The following is a 22,584-nucleotide window of genomic DNA, read 5'->3' on the forward strand; positions in this document are numbered from 1 at the left end:
CTTAGCTTCACAGGAAAGTTCCCGTTGATTGGCATCATTATGGCAGAACTGGATAGAAAAATCTGAGAGGGCGGATTAATGGCAACACACTGTGTAAACTCCCCTGCCCTGAGGCACTTGCTCTCTATACACCTTGGTTTCCTCTGTTATTTACAAGCCGTTCGCATGCACGCTGTAGAGTGAAGAGTGTGAAAAACCGGATGAGCAAGTTCAGTGCTCTCTCTCTTGCTCTCTCTTGTTTTTAGAGAAAAGGGAAAAAAAGAGTGTTGCCTCTGGTTGCAGAGTTGCTTGCGTGAGGACAACACCTTTATCTTTTTGGTTGATCTCCCCATCTTGCCTGTGGCAATGACACTTTTACAGCATGTTTTTTTTTTTTTTTTTTCATTTTACGTGCTTAGAGGCATGTAAATTTTAAATGACAGGTGTAAACATATATGCCGCTGAGTGACTATGTGGAAAATCTTTTCATGAGTGTCCATCCATCTATTTTGCCGCTTATCTGGGTTCGGGTCATAGTCTGAGCAGAGAAGCCTAAACTTCCCTCACCCCAGCTAACTCTTCTAGAGATGTTCCCAAGCCAGCCAAGAGATGTAATCTCTCCAGTAAGTCGTGGGTGTGCCCCGGGGCCTCCTCCCAGTAGGACATGCCCAGAACACCTCACCTAGGAGGCGTCCAGGAGGCATCATAGTCAATACCCGAAACACCTCGACTGTCGCCTTTTGATGTGGAGGAGTAGCGACTCTATTCCATGTCCCTCTTGAAGCACAGAGCTCTTCGCACTATTTCTAAGTGAGAGCTCAGTTATGGACACATTTTTGCTGCTTATCTGCAACCTAATTTTTCAGTCACTACCCAGAGCTCGTGACTACAGGTGAGGTTAGGAACATAGACTGACCTGTAAATTGACACCTTGGTACCAGCACATGCTGCCCCAATCCATCTGCCAATCTCGCCCTTTACTCATGAACAAGATCACAAGATACTTGAACTCCTCTAACTAGGGGCAGTAACTCATCCCTGAATCGGAGTGTTGGTGACCTCCAGCAGTTTGCTGCCAAGTGTGAAGCAGCAAGAATGAGAATCACTAACTCCAAGTTCAAGACCATGGTTTACACCCACACCATTTGCTTGTCCACTCACACTCACATAGTTTTAGACCAAGCACAAACCTCTGATGCTGAAAAATTAAGCTGCAAATGGCTGCAAATCAAAGGCTGCTTTTCCATGATTTTATCAGATTGTTTAATTGTTAGCATCGATTAGAAGTTGTCTGTGGAATGCTTTGGATGCACCTTGCTAATACAAGCTGATAATAAGCACTCCACCCTTTGTCCAAAGATGGTCACTGGTGACTTTAATACACAAAGAAAGCTTAAATCATAAAACTCTACTGCAGGGTTTAAAAAAAACAACAACAACAACTACAACAGAAAAAACAACAGAAAAAAAACATAGTAACCCACAAACTAATTATGAGGTCAGACTCATGCCTGCCATTCTGGCAAGCAGGCAGGAACGCAGGACTTGGAAAGTAAGAAATAAACTTGCAAGCAGTTTCATTACTTACTTCCCATGTCCTTTAATCATAATACAAAATAATGCAGGTACAGGAGCAAGGAAACCAAATCAACAACTACTCAACAAAAACAAAAAACTGCAAGAGAGGACATAACAAAGAGCATACGGAAGCTGAGAATTTAAATACACACCAGATAATTAGGAAGATGGGAAACACCAAGGAAGACAACTGCAACAAATCAGGAAATGAGACAGGGGAAGTAAAAGCCGATACAAAGCACAGGAGACACAAGACTATCAAAATAACACACACACTCCTAATGCAAACAGAGTTTTTAGGCCTTGGATAGTTTTGTACTGAAACTGCAAGAAAAAACATGGCATGTTTACATATAGATCATTTCAGCATGCCTGTGGAAGTAATGGTGTGTGGTCTGAATTTGCATGAGCATTGCTACAAGCTGCATCTGCAGATTCTGCCAAACCAGAAGTGGGATGTAGATGTGTGTTTAAAAAATTACCTTTAAATGGTCATTTTAGTGATTTTCATTTTCACACTAATTTATAAAAAATTGTAAAAACAATATCCACACAGTGTATGTGTTATAATATTACCATGGATACATAAAGCCTCTACTGTTTTTAAAGATTACAGACTCAAGCTTAGCGAGCCCTCTTAACACGCTGAGGTTAAACGGCGGTCCCTTAAAAACAGGCATTTTTACATTACTTTAGATGTTCTTATGCAAAATGTGTTCTGCATTAGCAACCTGGACTTTGACCAAATGCTCATTTTTCTCGTGGTATGTGCAGAAAATTATTATTCCCCAATCAGACTCTGAGCAAGTTGTTCCAGAGTCCTTCTTGCTCTGTTCAGTTAATTTCCTAAATTAGTATAAACACGAGCACATGCAGTACTTCAGCTTCAATTCATCATAACATCTATTAGCCTTTTTCACACTGTCACTGGTGTTTATAAGCATCTGAAGAACACTGATTAATGTTTGGAAAAACTTCTCACAGCTGCCAGTTTTCAATCCCCTGTCAATTACTTCCCTGACAGCTCCTTAATAGCAGCATTACACAGTGGCTCACGTCATGGTTTAAAAAAATAATAAAAATATTCCTTTAATGAAGTGTGTTCCCACAGTCGTCACATTCTTCAAAACAAATGCAAGTTGTAACACCTCCTGTCAACAGTGCTGCTGCAGCTTTCAAAGTCAGTTGAACTACATCTGCTTCCCAATAATGTGTTGCATAAAAGTGAGAACCGTGATGGCATGTCAACAAACCATTAAATCAACTGATGGCACTGATGTGGGTAAAAGATTTGCTTCAGACACCTGGAGCATTCAATCTCAGTACAAATCACTTTGATTGTCGAGGCTGATACACGCAAAGCCAGTTATCTTGCTGACACTGGTGCAGACCACAACCACACACACATAGGCACTGACACACACAGCATCACAAAGTGTTGTTTTTGGCCTAGGCAGGCAGGATTTTAGCGCATGATATTGGTATCTATAATGGTGGAATTTCCAAGTGGCCTGCTTTGGAAAAGGGGGTGATAATTCAATTAGAGCTTGGCAAACAATGTGCAGACACCACTAGTGTTACGAAACGACTCCCACCATAACAAAGATCTTGCTTAGACAGCAGCTGCCTGGAACTGGCTGGAAAGTGGCGTGGAGAGCAGAGTCAGATTTTTTTCAGTAGTTATTTATGAGCCACAGGTTGTAACAGCTTTTTACACAAATGTTGGCCAGGGGCATGTTTTTCTGTAGCATTTCCTTTTTACATGTGCCAAATGTTAAGAAACATCTATTAAAACATCCAATAGTTTTGACAATTGCTTGCATTACCCTTGCAGGCAATGGTCTCCAACTTTATAATCAACATGCAACGACTTGTTAAATCTGAGAACATCTGAAGTGGAATTCAAATGAATATTAAACTCATCCACTGACATAATCATAAAATTATAAAAATGATGATGTGAACTTGACAGCTCTGTGTAAAAAAAAAAAAGACAAAGAATGTGTGTGTGTGTGTGTGGGGGGGGGGGGGGGGGTAATAATTAAACAGTAATAAATGGTAAAATGGCTTGTATTTGTATAGCACTTTACTAGTCCCTAAGGTCCCCAAAGCGCTTTACATATTCAGTCATCCACCCATTCACACACTGGTGATGGCAAGCTACATTGTAGCCACAGCCGCCCTGGGGCGCACTGACAGAGGCACTGTCACACTGGACACTGGCGCCATTGGGCCCTCTGACCACCACCAGTAGGCAACGGGTGAAGTGTCTTGCCCAAGGACACAACGACCGAGACTGTCCAAGCCGGGGCTCGAACCTTCCGATTACAAGGCGACCTCCCAACTCGCCCAATAATCAAGCAGACCTAGCTCTAACATTAATCCGAGTGAATACAGATAATTGTGAGCATGTCTTTGAATGTTTGAAAACTAACACTGCCTTGCCAAATTCCCATTTGGTCTCCAGTTACATGTCAAGCACTGTTACATTTATATCAGCACTGTTGCTTTATCTTTAAATGTGTAAGCAATATAAAAAAAAAAAAACTGTGAAAGAAGGCAAAACCTGAAAAAGCTCATTCAGCTTCCCCATGACCTGATGTTTAGATTTGGTTTAACAGCACTTTAAAATACTTTGATAGAAAAATACAGGTCTAGGATGACTAAGATGCCAATTTGTGTGTTTGTTTGTTTTTTAACTCTCAAGCAATGAAACAATTTTTGCTTAAAAAAATGTTACAAACTGTTAGGATTACATCAGCTGAAGGTAATTATAATTAGGTAAAACTAAACTAAAAATGACCACTAAATAAAATGCAGTTAGCTTTAATAAATAAAAAAATGAATAAACTAATAAAAGGGCATTTTAGAAAATATGCAACAAATGCATTTATCTTTAGAGTTTGTCAGGCAGGAGGTCTTGGTACATACAGTATGTCACCTGAGATTTAGATATCATGACTGTGTGTCACAGGCCTTCAAAATCAAATATCTAACTAAAGTGAAACTGTGTGAAACTCATAAAAACTAAAAATAACTCAAAGCAAGAAATTTAAAATGAAATAAAAAATGAAAAATTTATTTAAAAAAAATACAAACCAGAAAAACGAGACACACCTGAAAAATGCAAAAAGACTGCAAAGCATTGACATCACAATATTGATTGACTGGTAAAAGCCCAAAGCTGTCAGGCAGAGTTCAATAAATATCTGGAGTTTGTCCATATTTGCACATAGACAAGGGTTATGATCTTCACTTCATCAGTGACTTGTGATCACAAAATCCTTTAGCCCTGTGAGTATATCAGAACAAGTTCCATTTGTTTGAGAACACAATATGAGAAGGATTAAAAACTTCCCCTGAAATCAGTGAGGACACTGACGTTATCAACAAGAGTTGAGTGTGTACACATTCTAGACCTCAACATCTTAAGATGCAACAGATCCTGTTGTTAGATTATTTAACTGGTTAATGTGCTTGACAGGCGCTTTGTATTGTAAGGTAAAACTCCTACGATAATACAAAGAAAACCCCAACAGTCAAACAACCCCATGTGAGCAAGCACTTGGTGACAGTGGAAAGGAAAAACTTCCTTTTAACAGGAAAAAAAACCTCCACCAGAACCAGGCTCTTATAGGGGCAGCCATCTGCTGCAATTGGTTGGGGTGACTGGAGGAAAACAGGACAAACACACACACACACACACACTATGAAAGAGAGCCAGGGATATGGTACTATGAGGTCCTTGAGATAAGATGTGGCTGGAATATTCAAGGCCTTGTATGTGGGGAGAAGGATTTTTAATTTGTTTGGCATGGAGCCAGCCTAGAAGCAGCAAAATGACAAACAAGTTTTTCAGTATCACTCAGGATGTTTCTAGAGAGATACTTTAAATTCAACAATGGAGTCATACATATTTTTTTAGGACATATCCTGATCGAAGAAAACACCAAGATTCCTCACAGTATTCCTGCAGGCCAAGGAAATGCTATATAGAGTAAGTATCTGGTTACATGCAATTTTTCGGGCTAAGTATAAAAAGCTCATTTTTACCTGTATTTAGAAGAGTAAATGAGAGGTCATCGACGTCTTTGAGATCTTTAAGACATTCCTGCAGTTTAACTCATTGCATCATTTAGCTTCATGGATAGATTGAGCTAGGTTTAATCTGCGCATCCGATGCTATGCTTTGAGAGATACTGCCAAAGGGAAAGAAGGAAGGAAAATTTCCTCTGAGAAAAAACGTTTGACAGACAGTTGAAAAGGAGTTTTGTTTTATAGTACATCACAAAAATCAGGAAACATCAACTGGCTGTGAGGGAGTTTCAGTATGTCTCTTTCTTTAGTTTATCCTTACAGCACAGTGGCATTTCCTTCTTGACTCATAATAGTATACTCAGCAAAGGAAAGAAAACCCATGCTGTCAGAATATTCTTTCTTTCTTTCAAACACGTAGACCAACAATCATTCCACTTTCAGTCACCTGATTTCCTGATGTTCAGTCTGATCTTCAGCACGCTGTCTTGACCATGTGTGCATGCCTACATGCTTTGAATTGCTGACTCGTGATAAGTTGATTAGATATTTGCATTAATGAGCGGTTGAACAAGCATAACTTATAAAGCAGCTGCTGAATGTATCTAGTGTGACTGGACTATACAGTAGTTTATGCTGTCTCAGATTTGTCTGTTTCCTGATGCATGTAGTTCACAAGTGTCATATTGCTTTCCTCCATTTCAGCAGTTTTAAAATTTTCAAATGAATCATCCACACCTCATTTTTGTGTCTGAATACTTTTTACTCTACATTACGCCTGCTTTTTTGCAGTACTCAAAGTCAATGAGATTTTGATAAAAACTAAAAAATCTATTTGTTGTCTTAAAACGGCAATGATTGGTTTTAATTCATTCATCACAGAGTCGAAGTAAGTGATTGACTTTTCATGTTTTGATGCATATGAAAAAAGTTCTGATTGTTGCAGTGTCTTTTGCACAGGTGAGTCTGTGTTAGTAAAAATGCCTTCACTGTTTTGAGAGCTGCATTAAGAGAATGACTTCCTTGCGGTGAGAAAACTATCATTTTTGTATTGAGCTCTTGGTTACTGTAATACAACTTCATTCTTTGTTATGTTCACATTCCTTTGTTGCATAACTTTGAATCACTGCTGACACACTGTTGACTCAGCTCTATGACCTAAGGGTGATTGCTGTGTATTGTTGATACTGATATGTTTTGCTAAAGAAGCTTAACCTCATATATTCTGCTCAAATATTTACACGGTGCTGATGTAAAATTTAAATGCATTTCGTTGCCTTGTACCTGTGACATGTGCAATGACAATAAAGTTGAATTCTATTCTATTCTATTCTATTCTAAATGAAGACCATATTCACATTTGTATCACAGTGAATGGTTCTTTGTGGTTTTCTGTAGTTATACTAGCAGACCATTGCCATCGGAAATCCATGCAGACAGTCAATTGTTGTTTAACATGTAACATTTTCTAACTAGAACACAACATACAGCAACAGATGAAGACAAATGTACGTTTGTATTTGGTAATTAAACAATCTCCAGATTTTAATAAATAAAGTCAACACAGGAGTACCAAAAACGTTAGCGTTCCATTTATTTCCCATATTTAAATTCACAACTTTTAAGGAGAAATTTTGTGAAGGCCTTCCTTCAGCTAACTGGAGTCTCTAACTGAACCAGTTGATCATGTTTGTGGTGCTGACAAATAACATGGCATAACATAACAACATTCAATAACATTTAGTTAGTGACTGGACAAAAAAAAAGATATCCAGCATGTCTGTGTTCTGACTTGTAGCATTTCATAATATAGCTGAAGACTTATTGAGTAGTTCGTGTAATTCGTCAGAATTTAGGGTGAAATATTCACAACCTAAAAAAAAATGCTAAGTCATTTACAAAAGGACACTCCCACTCCCAACACATACACATACAACTCTCCTCTCAGGCTTTGTTCTTAGACTTCAACAGGACTCAAAGTCAAACTGAGTACACAGCTCTCATGTTCATACCACCAGAGTTCTTCTCTGTTGTAAACTTAAAAGAAACTTGTCCTCAGCAGGAAACTTTCTATTCAAGAAGCTGTCACTCACAAAAAGGTTTTCATTCATGTGTCTAGCAGTGTCTGACTTTCTTATGTGGAGCCAAGAACTCAATAACACTGAATAAACCAAGAAGATCTGAAGCATATACTTTAATAACTGGAAATTCGATCTCACACAGAGATAAAAAAAACTTTACATTACTTTAGGTCGAACTCTGTCATCTTTATTTACCAAATTTTTAGCCTCAATATAGATCATTATTTAAAAAAACAGATTGCTGCAGCCGCTTCTACCTATGTTTACACAAAATATCTCCCCAACATGTGTGCTGGTCCTTACCACTGATTGCTTGAAAGCAAATACATGAGTCATGCTACGGGAACTGGAATGCAAAGTAGCATACCTGTACACTCACCTACCTTTGTGAGCAAGAAACTAAAGCAACTACATAGTTGGCACCACACCCATGCAAGAACATCTTTCCTTTTATTGCACTGATGGATCTACATATGCCAGCTGTTGACTTCTCAGAGTCTTGGGTTCAGTATCCAAAAACTGTTTGGTTAAGCTCACAAAAAAATCCTTATACAGGAAGTTCAGTTCCTGTATAAATCCTAATCCCTGATCCTTACCCAGTAGATAATGCTGGAGTCTGGAGCCCATGTAATGTCATCCAGGTGTCTTCCCTGCTAACCCTGATGTGAAGCAACCTGAGTATCCTTGCAGGTCAAAGCCTATCAGTTGTAACAGGTAGCTCTCCTGTTGATTGGGGCACTTGTTATTTCTGGGATGATTTTAGTTGCCTGGGCAGCAGGCTCCAAGGAAAGATTGCTTTATTATGCTAGGGTAACCTGTAAGAGCTATTTGCACCAATAAAGAATAATATTCAGACTTCTGCCTTTACGGTTTCATAAAAGGCAAAAAAGAGAAAGTAAAAAATTTGGACTTTAATTGCAGGAAATTTTTTTTAAAAGGGGGCAGGGATAGCTCAGTAGGTAGAGTGGTGGCCCCATGATCGGAAGGTTGGGGGTTTGATTCCCCTGAACGGCGACCCTGAGGTACCCCTGAGCAAGGTACCGTCCCTACACACTGCTCCCTGGGCGCCCAATGGCTGCCCACTGCTTCACTGAGTAAATGGGTTAAATGCAGAGAGGAATTTCCCCGCGGGGATCAATAAACTACACTTTCTTTCTAAAGAAATTTAGCAAGAGCAAAGCCAAATCTTAAATCAAATAGTAAAAATCAATAATCAAATCACTTAAACTATACTCATTTAATTTACCTACTCTGAGCTAATGCTGAGTTTGTTCTTATCTTTAGCGGAGGGAGGTTAGAGAAAGGATGGGCACAGTTAGATCCAAAGATGCACTTATCTTTATGTTCCAAGTTGATGATAAACGCCCAATAGGAAAACAGCTGAGCATTCAGTGGAAGTATCATGTAAATCAAAATCCTTTGAATTAACCATCTAACATGGCAAAAATGAGAAGCTGAAAAGCCAAAAATTCCAAAATCAATTCACAGGTTCACAGGTTGGACTTTGGTTCCCCCTCTAGAGCCTCTGCTGGACTTTTCAGCTGTGAACCTCTTAGATCCAGTCTTCTGAACTGGTCATCTCGCAGAAGACAAAAGGGAAGAACCCCAAATCTCTTTTACACCCCACTTTTACAACTGCTCTCCCTTTCTCCCCCTTCCTTTACTGGACGTCACATCTTCACATTTTTGCCATCCAATCAAGTTGCTGGCATTTAATCATCTGATGTCCACCCACACCTTGCCTATCCCTCTCTATCTATCTGACTTACATAAGATTTAACAAAAATATTAAACTTTAAAATCACTTCATTACATTTTCTTTGTTATTCTTAACATTCACATCACATTTAAACACTCAGTCACATATGGATATAATTCACTTCATGTTTTATTCAGTTTATGTAATTCTACTGCAGCTGGATTTGTCTTTAGCACATTTATTTACATAAACATTTATGTAAAATAATCCTGTTTCAATTCAAATACAGAGGAATACCTTTACTTTTTAAAACTCTGTGCTAAACACCATTTATTTAATTGTATTTATTTTATGAAATCTTGTATTAAATCCAGTCAGTCATTTTGTAAGTCAGACATTCTCTGAGGTTAGTGGCTCCAGTGTGTCACCTTCACCACCATCCTGCACCACATACACATGCACATGCACCCACACACACTAGGATCAGACTCTATAGGCTTATTAGAATCCCTGTTATTCTTTATTCTGATCTATTAAACTGGTTAACTTAACCATATTTACTTTAATTTATTTTATTTAGTCAGTATTCAGTATTGAGCAGTTGAGCTCAATCTCTTTTGACCCTGGATCACATGACAGCATATAAAGGCTCATCTCAGTGTTGCCAGAAAACATCCTGATGATCCCCAATACTTTTAGGAAAATGTTTTGTGGACTGACAAGACAAAAGGAAGGTGTGTGTCTAGGGTAAAAGTAACACAGCATTTCAGAAAAGGAACATCATACAAACAGTACCAATATGATGATGGTAGTGTGATGATCTGGGGCTGTCTCAGGACCTGGAAGGCTTGCTATGTGCCAAAATTCCTCCCCTACTGCTGTAAATACTCATCGCCTGTGTCTCAAATCCTTGATTGCAGTTGTTGCTGCTAAGGTGGCTGAAGCAGTTATTAGGTTTAGGTGGCCATCACCTTTTCACACAGGGTCATGTAGGCTTTTAACAAATGTACAAAAAAGAAACAGGAATCCAGGAAGAAGGCAAACACTTTTCCACACCACTGTGAAAAAGACTGGAGACAGGCACAGAGACTGGACCGCAAAATCAGTGAAAAAGCAGACAACATATAAAGAAAGACTTTTTAAGGCCTTAAGATAGCCTGGATAACCATTGTCCAAGACCACTTTAATTTGCTTCCAAGTTGCCAGACTTTCTCTCTGGCTCCTTGGAAGCAAATCTAAAGAAATGAGGGGTGCCTCAAGAATTTTGCACAGTACTTTACTTGCAAGATTTTGCCCAGCCAGTTTGTAGGATGGAAGTTAAAAGGTTCTGACCTCAGGACACTAAAGCATATTCAAATCTCTTGTATCCATCCATCCATCCATCCATTCGCTTCCGCTTATCCTTTTCAGGGTCGCGGGGGGCGCTGGAGCCTATCCCAGCTGTCATAGGGCGAGAGGCAAATCTCTTGTAATGTAACAAATATAAGCAAGAATCTGTGGAAATAATTATTTTGAATTTCATTGTTCTTGAGTTGAGATTAAACCTACAAGTTAATACAACAAAATGTGTTTGTTAAATGCTTCAAGCAAGTTTGTAACTAAACTATAGGGAACAATTTTTGTGCAACATCAAAGCTGTTCAGTCTGACATTACAAATGTGTAATAGAAAGGGTTTTTATTTGCTCATAAATTACATTTGGAAAACTGGCTTGACATCAAAACAGAATCATTTCTAATCCGACAGGCAGGGTAATGGGCTGTTGGCAGATGTATTTGTAACCTCATTTGGAGCGCAGACTCATCACATGTCATATTATATCAGTAGCATTTCCTTCGTCTCTAATTTATAACTTTAAAAAAAAAAAGAGATCTACAGAAGAAAGTCAAAGCTTTGTTATGGTGTTTGTAAGATGCTGTTATGGGTGGATGACAATCCTTGTTGCCCTGCAGAAATCAACATTTATTTAAGACAGGTTACACCCATTGGCAACAAGTATCTAGATTCTTCTCTCTGTCATTTTCACACCACTGACATCTACCATACCTTCACACATACCTGCAGCAGCAAATAACACGCTCACAAGCATTGTGATATATACATAAGCTAGGTGTGGCAGTTTCTTCTGTACTTTCTGTTGTGTCTCTTTAGCATTCCAGTTTCATGAACGCCATCTTTGGTCTCCTGCTGTATGAAGCTTGTGAGCTAACAATCTGAAGGATTACTGCTCTCACTTATCACACACGCCAGCACGACAAACACAAGCTGGCACTGTCAGCACTGTCAGTATCTATCTCTTCCTGGATTGCTCATTTTCATGTTTTACAACTGTACCAACACACCTCACATGTCATCCCTGCATGTAAGATAAAAATAACTGCTCACAGTCTGACCCTGTCAGCTATAGCTGCATGTGCATGCATAAATGCCAACGTACAAACACACTCACAAAGCCACTGGCCAGATGTGTCAGTCCTTATTCTTATCTTTCTTCTTGTCACTTACTGCAGTGCATAAAAGAGCATATTGAGACAGAGGAAGATCAGATATTGGAGTGCTTTACAATGCACACAATTAAACCTATTCCCTCTGGTACAAAAAAGGGCTGGTGGCTGTGTAATTCATACCACTGCCCACCGGCTAAGTCAGCACTATCAGCCACAGTGTTGTCATCCAGCCTCCTTTTTCCCACCACGTGTAATGAAACCAGTATGTCTGAGCCTTAGCATGCACAAATGATTAACTGATGGCAAAGAAAACTGATTAAGGAGATAAAGTTTGGCACACAATAGTCTCAGTGCTACAAGTGTACCTGCAAAAACCAGAGCTTCTTCAAATGAAGAAATTATTCATCTCTTTGGATTTGCACAAACTTGAATTCTGAGAGAAATCACTATATATAAATAAATAATAAATATCAAGACATTTTAATGTGACGGTTTCTCACCACAGAATTAAAGCGTAGTGCAGAAGAACAGCAATATGCTTTAAGTTATTTTAGGTTATGCTGATAGTAAAAACAATTCTGGAAAAGACTTTGGGGTGCAGAAAACAGTCAAAACAAACAAAATAACTAAAATAAAGAAAACAGTCAAGTGTTCAAAGTACAATGTACAAAGGACGTGGCAGCACCCTTTTCTGGCAGTACATGCACGGTTAATTCGTGAGCCACATGAAAACAAGGTGGGCTTTATAAGATAATTGTTTACTTGGGGCTGATAGCAGTGGTTGACTTAAACATGCACTTCACTCATCTCTATAAAATCTATGTTCTCCGGTGCCTGGAGAACATAGATTTTGCGACTAAGAGAAGACCCAAGCAATCAGGTTCTACTGATATAAAAAAATAAATAAAAGTGCAGTTATAAGGACCTGGCCTGTTTGGCTTTTGGCTCATGATTAAGTTTGCCAGTCTCTTTAGTCCCACTAGCAAATCAGAAATTTAATCATCATCTAGTAAGTTCTTTCTTTGTCCCTAAAGCAGCTAAAGAATGTGGTAGCCCTTTTCACAAACAGATTTTGGGACAGTTATAGCAAACTGGCAGGTTTAGTAAAAGCTGTCATATTCTAATGGACTCAATCGTCATCAAAAAATGTTTCATTACTCTTCAGTTTTGCTCTGCAGGTGAATTTACATTGGTCAGTGTACCTGGGTTACCCCAGAGCACAACTGTCACTTTATTTAATCATAATCTACATTAATAGTGTGAATGACTGAAAAAAATTATGATATGGGACATTTTGTATTATAAGGATCTGATGTGTGACTCATTAGATGCATTCTTCATTCAGTATAGTTTATTATTAATTTTTCTTCCAGATTTTGTTTTAACTTGTGCAGGGCTGCACTGCTTCTGAAAAGGACATTATGCACTGCAAAGCATATCTAGCTGGCTACAAATGCATAATCGCTCCATAATTGCACAAATGCAAACTTTTCTTTCCCGTTTTTTGCACAACTTTGCGTGCTGTCTAAAAAAACGGCCGATGATTGTTATGATAGAGAAGGGTGAAGGATACCTCCCTCAGCTCTTTCTGTACACAACCTCCCGACCCTTGGCTCTGTCCGAGCAAACACAGTCTGCACGCAATGCACAATGATTAACCCGCAGATCGTCTATCGAGGGAGCACTCACTCAGGAAGAAAATAGTTAGTTTCCTGGCCGCAACATTTAGGCCTGAACTTCTGCTAGTTTATTTTTTTCTTACTGTTTTCCTCGTGTCAAATCCAACGTGCTAAGAAGTACTAGTGGAAGTTATCTGGACGTTTTCTGACTTTATTAATAACAATAATAAAAAAGTATTTTGAAGTTTAATTTTTTTTAAACTTTTTATTTAAATTTAACCAAAATGAACTATCATTCATTTCATCAAGTCTTTATACTTTTGTTAAAAATAAAAGACCCAGTTCGGTGCGTATGGTTATCCACAACAGTTTCCGTAAATATATTTGTCATCGACGTGAAATTGCAATACAAGCCACTACTCGGGTCAGTTCTTTAAAATAAAGCAGAGTGAAACCTCTTAAAATCGCGATCTTTGGTTTAACCTGTAGACGATCGGCTCGTTGACAGGCCGTTGGTTTGTACTGCAGAAAGAATGAAGGTTATGGTGGGGGCATTGTGTATGTGTGCTTGCGTTCGCGTTTGTGTGTGAACGGGGCAGAAGAGGTTAAATTGTGTCATGCGTGACTTGCTTTGCGTGCCAAGCTTAACCATATCTTATTTCTCCATAGACAAAAAGAAGAAAAAAAAATAGAAACGAAGATCAGCTAACAATTGCAAAAGAAACCTATACACTGTTTATCCTACAGAAAAAAACAAAAATAAACAAACAAACAGAAAACTGGGAGGACCTTCAGCAGTGGTGCCACATGTACAAAAGTGCTATTGATGATTGTTTAGTGGTAAAGGAATAGTACACGGTCCATTTATCAGAGCAGTAATTAGAGCCTGAAAACAGGCTTACAGTCTAATTGGCTGTCATAGTTTGGTTTGGTTTGACACCATGTAAAGTCCCTTTACATTTTGCATAGACAATGTTAATGGTATTGACTAAAGGAGCCTTGAATATTTTCTTGCATGAAGCTGGAGATTTTTTTTTAACCTAGGCGCCAGCATCAGGCCAGGGCTAGACACTTACAGTCTCATGACCCCAAAGCTCATTTACTCTTTTTCAGCTACAGCAATCAGTCAGTCAGCAGATATCCCATAACCAACAAAACTAACACAATACAAAGCTTGCGACATTCAGCAACTCTTTTTTGTCTTTTTTATATATGTATGCATATTGATACCACCAAGAAGGAGGTTATGCTGTTGATTTTGCTTGTTTGTTTGCAGGATTACTCAAAATGTTATGTATGTATTTGCATGAATACATTATTAGTTGGGAGTTAGGTCTTCTTAGAACCGATTTGGAGTCAATCTGGACTTGATCTGGATTCAGGAATTTCTGCAAAGATTATTTACCATTGTAAGAAAAGGCAGAATTTTATATTTCCCATCAAATCTAATTACATATCAAATTGAAATAGGGAAAAAAATGGAAGATATCATCTAGGTTACCTCAGCAGAATATAATTAACTGATTCACATCCAAATATGTTTCTGGATCCAGGGACTAAGTTCATGGAAGTATGCAATGATCATTTGCTGTCATTTGTGTCATGTGTGTGGTGGTGGTGCAAAAGAGTCTACCAGACTACTTTCTATCTTTATCTGATTCAATTCAGATCATTCAGGGCCAGGTGGGGGCAAGTTTATATATACATATTTGTGCGTGTGTGTGTATTTATTTGTTTAGTTTTAGGCTTCTCTTTTTTTATGCTCTGCTTTTGTTTACTTTTTGCAGCGCGGGTCATAACTCGACCCAGACACGCGATCTCAAGCTTTTTTTTTTGCTTTATGATCGCTCTCTCTCTTTGCCTGTTCCTTCAGTTATGACACCTTCGTGCTCCGCTCAGGAAGAGGTGACAGAAAGATGAATGACCGAGATATTTCCGCACGCAACTATTGTTCCTGCCACAACTCGCCAGTATACCGTCTTGCATAAGGACAGAGGAGAGTTATGGGGATAGGAGGGAGGGGACATCATCAACCATTAGCTCAGTTACTAATGCGGTATTTACGCCTGGTGAGGAAGGGAAGGTGATCCAGCAGCCCCCTCCCCACACACACACACACCACCTCCTCACCATTACTCACATAAAATATTTGCCTCCTCGGCATGCAAATACAGATGCACACAATTCATGTGAAAAGGTTTTTTTTTCCCCCTTAGGGACAATGCAAAGTGTTTATGGTTGCGTGTGAAAGACAGCACGTTTCAATGACCTCCCTGACATGTTATCTTTTGGTTCTGCCTTCTTTTTTTGACCTAAAAGATTAAACTGACTTTGTGTCCTCCAAAATGGTGTAATCACTTGCTCTAGTCATTGGCCTTTAGATAAACTGCAGTTTTATCACTTCTGAACTGTCCTAAGATCACTTTAAAGAAAGAGAACACTTAGTACTATAGATTTTTATAAGTGAGATATATGTTTTCAGTTCTTAGAGCTTTGAATGTTAAACTTTAACATCAGTTTAACACTGATTATAAATACAATGAACAGAGTGTACATTGGATACATTTATTGTAAGATCAACCTGAAAATCTGGTGAATTTGGTGTATTTCACAAAAAAGGTCAGAATTACAAGACAACTGCACTGTGTGCTCTACAGTGTGTAATTCAAATCAACCAAAAACAACAACATTTCACCACCACCATTTCCTAGCTGTTCTGTTTATTCAGTTCACATTTGTGCTGGTACCAAAAGTCATATTGTTGTGTCATTCAGGCGAATTGTTTTATATTGCAAGAACATGACATAAAACCTAATCCCAATATTTTCACATTTAATGCTAAAAAAAAACGACACTTTTCACTTTTAAAATTGTGCAGACAAAAAATTCACATCTAAATATGAGGTTAATGAAATTACTGTTTGATGAAGTGCAGCAGGCGCACAACCCTGCAGATATCCCAGCTTTTCATTATGTTTAGGGTTTCCCCTTACAGTATTTAATATGTTTTTGTTTTTTGTTTTTGGTGAGCATATTAGTGCCAGCCTTCCAAAATGTTGGCTAGTTTGTTTTTGTGTAGCATACAGGGGTGATGGTGAAAATGTGAAGGAGGCCATATATTGCGAAATTACTGCAGTGACAAATCCATATGCATTTTCCTAATGTGTCGTGTCCATGTTTAGTGAATGTTCCCAAAACCTGAGTAATACTGGTATATATAATATGTGCTAATCAGAAAATACTATATTTCAAATAAGATTTATCACCTCTAAGCAAAACCTCATTCCTTGGCTATAATCGCTGATTTTTTGTCAAAGTTGTTACACTAACAGTTCCTCTGACTGCAGCAACTTATTCAAAAACTTATCCAAACTGGGCATTTGTTCAGGACCTCATGTGAGCACATTTTAATGAACTAAGAAGCCTTAAGTATCATTTTAACATGCAGAGTTATGATCTGTGGGCATGTTGTTAACTCAAACCAGGATTCTAAACATAATCAAGTATTTTGTAGTGCTTAAACTTAAAGTTAAAACAAAGTGAAACAAAAGCATTAGGCTTCAAAATAAGTCCACCACCACTTTTCCTGCTATTTTCGCATTCACATAAATCTTACCATCCTTTCAAACAGAACAGTAGTGTGTTCAGCACCAAAGGACATATTATGCATGTTTAGTTGCTTGGCTTGGGTTTTTGATAAAACAGCAATTTCACTGGGTGACAGCAGGGTCACTCTTTAACTGACCTGTATCAAAATCAGAACATTCTCACATTCAGAATAGTGGTGGGATATCAATCTTCACTTTTCACTTGACAAGCGTATGTAATTTCATTTTAAAAAAATTTCTTTCCAGTCTCCAAATTACAAATGTCATGATACACACGTCCCTAAAATACAGTGGAAAAAAATCAAATGGGATCTGTAACTAAAACAAAGACCCTAAATAAATAAAACACTGTGTAATAAATAAGCTACTTACATAATCAAATATGATGCATTGCTCAATAGATAGTCATAAACATTTAACATGCGCAGAGGAGCTGTAGACTAAAATCTAATGTGACAAAAATAACTTTTACACCTTGCGTACAGCAAAGAATGGTACATTGTATGTTCATTAAACACACAGGTAAGCATGCTTTGTGTTTTATTATGTTGTTAAGAGAAGTTGAGCGGGAATTCTTCTCTACATCATTAAGCTGTCGTGAAGACCTTTGATCATATCAAATGCAACAGATGATATGATAAAGCATAAATGCAGTTATGTGAGGCATGAGCTAATCCATAAATATGGCTCATGTTAGCCTGTGGAGTGTTTGATGCAAACTTACGGGTTTAGCTTCATATTAATACCTATGCGGCATATGTGTATTAGCTCATAGGCAACATTCCTGTGTGGTGTCATGACCTGCAGCCCAAAATAATCCTATTAAGTTTTGCTCGATGGGGCACACGCAAGGCCAGGAGCCTGTTTGCTGATGTCCTACTGGTCGGGCTTTGGTCTCATTTATAGTAAACGTGCTGTACATTTGTGTTACTTTGAGGTTTACCTTTTGAATTCACAATTAAAGGAGAAGCTGAATAAGCATTAGAAGGGCACACAGTGATTTCACACATGAAACTCAGGTTACTAATCAAGAGAAGTACTGCTGTGAAAATGAAAATGATTGCATCCTCTGATGTGGCTCAAAAAGAATCTTTCCAAAGATGAAAAAAAGAAATGGTGATGAAAGACATGGGAAATGTAAAGCCCCGGGGCTTGACTCGCAATTGTTGAATACACTAAGATTTAGAATATTATTGTATGTGTTGCTCAAGTTGGGGCAAAATTTTCAAAATCAGCTAATGAGCCACAATTTAATGTAAGAGCAACAGAAAACAGGTGCCATAACTAATCAATAGACCCATGAAAAAGAGACCTGTTGTTGACAAGAGTTACAAGGGAAACTCCACAGACAAAGGTGATAAGAATTAAACATGATTCTTCCTTTAAGACCATTGAAGGGAAATTCCTATTTTCTGTTTTATTTCCCTGGAGGTACTGTACAGCTGTCAGTACAGCTATCCTAGACCGGGTATACCTCCACTGTTTTATGCAGTGACTGATTATCAGATGGTTTAAGCAAGTATTGTATGATTGTAGTCGTTCGTGTGGATTATTATCATCTAATAAATATCATTCATCATTATTATTTTATAGAGTTTAAAAAAAAAACAAATTATAGCATTATAAGAACCAGAGTGGTGTGCTTTATTTCTCAGCTGATTCTAAATCACGAAACTAACACACAGAAAAAAACCAGCCTCCTCACAGCACTGGTATGCAAAGAACCACGATCACACACTTAGGCAGTACACACCTGCTCTCAAGGTGTGTGCGTGACAACCTTTGCGTGAGTAGAAACTTACCAACCTTCACAGTCATTACACCAGCTTTTATGTCCAAGAATTCTTTAAGAGGTATATGGCTGAGGGCAAAACATTTTTTTTCTTGTTTTTTCTACTCCCAGTCCTACTTCTCTGAAATGGACACATTTGCAAACTTAGACCAAGCACCTTCAGGCCAATGTACAGCCTATCACTGTGATCTCTTTGGTCATTTGTACACACAGCTTAGTATCTATACAGTAGCACAGCTGATGGCTTCCCGTTGTAGCAAATAATCTCTTTAATCCTGTTAAGAATGTGCCCCTCACCACAGCAACTCTCCTGTCACTCACATCAATGCTCCCACATCTTTCCTCACCTGCTCCCCACGTTTGTGGCATTTACAGCTGTTGAATACTGCTCACCATTTGTGATGTGACACACACTCCTGCAGCCACTGTAAACACAGTATTCTCTGTAAAAGCTCCCATGTCAGGCGGTCCGCACACAATCTCAGTCGCATTCATCTCAAATCGGGTTCAGTTTTATCCCTGGGGCTTATTGACACCCATCACACAACTTACAAATGCAACAATTGAAATGTGATCCGTTTGATTCGGAAACACTTCAAGTGGTGTATACTGTATAATGCCAAAGGGATACTCCAATGCTGTTCCAGATTTTGGATTTACTTAGGTTCACTGGACTGCATTAAAGTTAATATTTATTCTTTTCATATTATTGAATTCTGACACTGCTGAAAGATGAGTTTCTGTTACTTCCTCAGCTTGGCAAAATCTTGCAACTGTTGCAAAGGTTTTAATGCAAGGTAAACATAATCTTTTCCCTCCATAACTGCATTATAAACCTGTTTTATAATTTATTTATGGTGTTACGATAATGATATAAAATATATTGTTACAACCAGTTTGTAGGGCTAGTAAAAATGTGACATATTTAAAACATTGTGAATAAAAATAGAGCTGCTTCATTGTAAAAGGAAAATTAACTTCAGCAGATCATTGTGCAGTTACGTTTCTTTACATATTAAAGAAAATATTTGAAGATTACCACACATGATCACAGATCTAAAAGCCCTTTTTACTGCAGTGACCTCTTTTGTTAAAATTAATTAATAGTTTTGCCCAGAAACTCCATCCACCTTGTTCTTATCCTTGCAAAACCTCTGGGAACTGCTGCGTGACAGAAAGGGTGACTGGTTCACCTTGTTCCTAAGTTTCAGTTTTCGTAACTTTCTTTGCCTGCTTTAGGTGGATTCTCGCCTGTGTGGCAGTTCGGAATGGCCCCACGGTGTTACATGACTGCAGTGAATGAAGCCTGAGTGACAGATTGCATGACTCCAAAGCCCCAAGATCCTCGCATTTACAGAAGCTATAGCGCGCAAATATGTGCACCTTCGTGCCCAAGCAGGGTGGAGAAAAAAAGTGTCTGCGCTCTTTGTTCTGCAAGTTTAAAACCCTTGTGTCTTTTCCAGAGGCTGTTGCCTTCGCGTGACTTGACCAAGCAGATTTAGGATTGTCCAGAAGACCGAGACCCTCCCCTTTGGACGGCAGCTCCGCTTCTCACGCAATCTGCAGCACCAGAGGCGCAGCGCCGTGGCGCACTGCAGAGTCTCGGGAGAATCAGCACTCCCATCCCGGAGGAGCACGACAAAGCTCAGGGTCGCCGATTTTGCGCCCCAGATGAACAAAGAAAAGTTTTGCCTTTATTTATTTATTTATTTATTTGTGTGCTAGTTTAAAGTTATTCGTGAGTTTTTTCATCTTAATTAAAAGAAAAGGGGGGGGGGGGGGGGGGGGGAGTAAACAGGCAAATCAATCAATCAATCAATAAATTGTGGTTATGTGCTACACCCTATTAAAGCGAACGGGATACTTTCAACAACCAAAGAATAGATTTCATTTTTAAAAATTAATTTTCCACCCACATTCACTTGATGAAGTTAATTAAAGTCTTTAGGCTTAAAAATGTCTATATCACGGGCAAAACGCATTAAAATACATTTGTCCATAATATCTTTCTCTTTTTCCTGCTATTTAGCTTGTATGGTGGTCAGAGCACTCTTGGTGGTGTTTTAAATTAAGGCTGAGTAGAAATTTTCAGGATGTAACGCAGAGACTTTTCATGTCACTCTGCATAATAATAAATAAAATGAAGTGAAATGAAATGTGTATTTCATAGAAAATTAGGCCCAATAACAGGCTTGGTTAAAGTTTAAAGCCCGAATTATAACTGACACTTCTGATCAGGATTTTTCCAGAGCAACACTATTTAAAAGGCTGCGATGGTGAACGCCGTGCTTTGATTGGTCATTTTTAATGTTTTACCAGTGCTGCTTAAAAAATAATGCTATCATGGACATTTTTGATCTACTGTTTTCTGAGAAATGGCGATTGTCTGAGTTTTTGTTCCCTCACAATAATAATAATAATAATGATAATAATAATAATAATAATAACCGCCAACACGGCCCAACCCTTTAGTTCATCATCTTTGCATTGCTGTGGCTGGAATAAGAATTCGGAACCCACGATGGACTGAGAACAATTTTTCAATATCATTTTCAGAGTCTTTCCAAAGCTTCGGGTAAATACAAATCACACGGACTTTCAGAGAAAATTAACTTATTGCTGCATTAAAATCAACATTTGCCTCCAATCACGTCGTAGTTGAACAAATATTCAGAATATTACATGTTTCGTATAATTAACTAATTAGCACTAATACACAGGCCTAAAAAATAAAATGTATATCTGTCTGTTGAATAACCGTTAAATTGCTTTGTGATGACATTGTGATTGTACGTTAAAAACACAACTAGTAAGTTGATTGTAAAAGCAAACGTATACAATTAGGTCATGTTGAAAAAGGTCATCTATATTCTGATCATAAGTCCCCGAGAACTTTATAGTAACACATTTTGACATCTGTGATCACACAAACTGAAGATCAGTGAAATGTAAAGTGCAGGTTGCGTTCTGTGCGGGATTCTTGCTTAGAAGCAAGTGAGGATAGTTTAAGAGTTCAGACTTTTAAATCTTATTAACACTTAATTCTACAAGTTTTTCTTTATAACAAATCTCATGCAGACGTATAATAGTAAAGACTATATATATTTTAAGGGAAATAATTAATCAATATACTTATACACTTGCAGGGTGGGGGCAACTTTAAAAAGCTTCACTTCTCAAATGAAGTTATTATTAAAATGCAGTTGTTAACCCCTAAATTACACTGTGTTCTGTGTAATTATATACTGAAAGAATAAAAGTGGTGACAATAAGATATGAATACTGAACGTATCTGTCCCAGCGCTCGAGCAGTGAAACCTAACTGCTCTCCCTCCCTCCCTCCTTTCCTCTCTCCCTCCCCTCCAGCATCCCCTTCAAAGGAGAGGTGAGGGCTTGATCACTGTGCTCTCACGCAACTGGTCAATCTTTAACTCCAGCGGAGAACTAACAGGTACAAGCACGCAATGGCATCTGACTGTTTTATCAGGACTTAAAGCCGTCTGGGAGGTTACAACTGGGGGGTTGTCACAAACGTCCGTTCTAACTCCAAATGTTTTAAGCATGACGAGGTCCTTCTGTAGTTAAATAAGTTATCATCTTTAGGGGATACATTTTTCATGCAAAACTGGGCTGCAATGATGTAGGTGATTTTCGACTCATTGCGCTGTCCATTCTTGCCCAGTAAAACCAATTTCACATCACGCTAGTAACAAGCTGCCCTAAATTATCGATACAAGTTACAGCGGG

This window comes from Maylandia zebra, linkage group LG1, assembly GCF_041146795.1.
Source record: "Maylandia zebra isolate NMK-2024a linkage group LG1, Mzebra_GT3a, whole genome shotgun sequence".
NCBI classification, from domain to species: domain Eukaryota; kingdom Metazoa; phylum Chordata; class Actinopteri; order Cichliformes; family Cichlidae; genus Maylandia; species Maylandia zebra.